At 24.7% G+C, this 2,378-nt stretch overlaps 1 protein-coding gene across 1 annotated transcript in view; it reads left to right on the top strand.

The window, feature by feature from the left end:
- Window positions 1–2,378, top strand: part of LOC119676539 — a 13,682-nt gene that overhangs the window by 737 nt on the left and 10,567 nt on the right. The gene's annotated exons all lie outside the window — the stretch shown is intronic.

The raw sequence follows: 2,378 nt of genomic DNA on the forward strand, positions 1-2,378 counted from the left end.
CCTTTATTTCTTTAAGTTAAGTCTTTGGCAACAGTTTTATGAATACTAATTACAGAATACTAATTCTAATTACTTTATTTACTTAGATGAAAGTAGCACAAGTTACAAACATTATCATTTTCGTTTAAAAACATCTATTACCCATTCTGATATAGATTATATGCTTATTACTAGTAAAAGAAGCGATCGTGCACTGCGATCGAAAGATCTATTGTGCCCTTTAGTTGGATTAGAGTGTTTCTCCAAGGCTGATTTCTTTAATGAAAGGCAGTATACAGCCTATCTTTTTTAATCTTGAATCTTGAATTTTTATGATACATGAAATACCCTCCTAGGTGTTTCTGCATCAATGTCATGCACTCCCCAAGTATAGGTATGGTAAGCAGTATCTCTGCCTCTTATATTATTATATTATCCCTCTTAACGAGAGGAAGGTATTTATTCGTTTTTTATATAATTTTCATTATAATTATTTTTTATTACTATATTACTATTGTTACTTTTGTAAAAATTTAATTTTAAAATCTGTAATGACAAAAAAGTTAACAAATATAACATATCAACATTAATTGTTGTTGGAAAAGTATATTTGAATGAAAATAATATTATATATGAACACAAAAAGCGCAAATGTATTAATTAAATTAAATTCATTTTTTTTAATAATGATAATTTACTTTGTCAATTAAATACTTTAATTATATTTTTATTTTTCACAAACAAATGTATGCCAGTCATTTCACAAAGACAAAATAAAAGGCAATTTTAATTGCTCAAATAAAAATGTTGAAAATAAATTCAAAATAAAATATAATTAAATTTTTTTTATTAACAACGAAATTAATTCATTTCAAAATAATAATAATAAAAATAATTTATTTTTTCCAGGTTTGCGTCAACCGATGAAAAATATGTGTCAGTATTTTCAGTGATAGTAATTTGCATGCACAGTAAAAATTATACAATAATTAAAATTTGCATTGTTATTTTTAATTAAAACTTAATAATTACATTACAGAAGAAATTATAACAACTTAAATATATATACACATAAATAAATTTTTAACAGAATTTAATGTAATGTTGTGAAACAAGGAGTTTAAATACCGATACATATCAATTCAGTCTGATTTTTGAAATCCTTGCATGTCGTTATGATGTGTTGAAAAAATTTAATAAAAATTATAAAAAAATATTATTAACAAAAAATGGTTTGAAGAAACAATATTTTAAGTTTACCATGGATAACCTATATGTAAAAAATATTTTAAAATTGCATAAAAGTATTTAAAAATGTTTAAAAATACATCAAAAAAAAACAAATTTCTTAAGTGAATTTAATTAAAAATTAAAAATAATATTTGAAGTTAATAAAAATTTAATTGTGTGCAAAACGTTTTTATTAAAAATAATAATAAATTTTGTGACGTCAATAAATTTGTATACTTTCTGCCAAATTATTCTGTGACATATAAATTTGAAAATGTCGACATAAATAAGGATTACGCCGCAAGATAAAGAAAATCAACTTTAGTAGATTAGTTGGCATAAGTGTTGCATAAGACTTCTTCAGAAGTCCTTACAAGTGCTTTGTTAGCACGCAACTCAGTTATTAATAAGCAAAAATATAAAAAGTGATATACACATATATAAGAATATAAAAGAAGATACAATAGCAGCAGAAAAAAGTAAAATAATAATAATAAAAAAGAATTACAACAAAAGATATACACGCAAATGTAAGGATTACATGACGTTATGAAAAGTAGCGTAACAAAAGGATAATAAACGACATACTCATGAGGTTATTTGGAATCCCTGATGAAGCTGATTTATACAAAAGTGAGTTACTCTTAAAACAGTACTATAATTTGCTTCTCTGATGCATGAATATTCCTTGTTCCATACACACCCTCTACTGTTATTTATGTATTTAAATTATTTTCTATATAGAAATAATGTTTTATTTTTTGTGAGAATTGTTTCATATGTGCTGAAAAATGACAAATTATTTATGTTAAAGCTGGAAATCATGGGTGTTATTCCCACAAATATATTTATTTGAAGAAATGTTACACGCCGAGCGTAAATAAATTTCATCCATTAACATTGTTACTAAATCAGCGTGAAGTCATGAGAATATGTGAGATAAGATAAAATGAAGTTCCTTCTTTCAGTTACTTAAAAACTTATATCTTAATTTATATGTTTTGTCCGTGCTATGTCTATGGGAAGTGAAAAAAAACAAGCAATGCAGGGTGTACCTTTCGAAGCAAAGGTACAGAACATGAGTTCGATTCCTGGTATTTGCAGTTTCAAATAAATTATTTACAAATAATTAAATACAAGAATTATTTCCAAGACCACTGATAATGGGA

This window comes from Teleopsis dalmanni, chromosome 2, assembly GCF_002237135.1.
Source record: "Teleopsis dalmanni isolate 2A chromosome 2, ASM223713v2, whole genome shotgun sequence".
NCBI classification, from domain to species: Eukaryota; Metazoa; Arthropoda; class Insecta; order Diptera; family Diopsidae; genus Teleopsis; species Teleopsis dalmanni.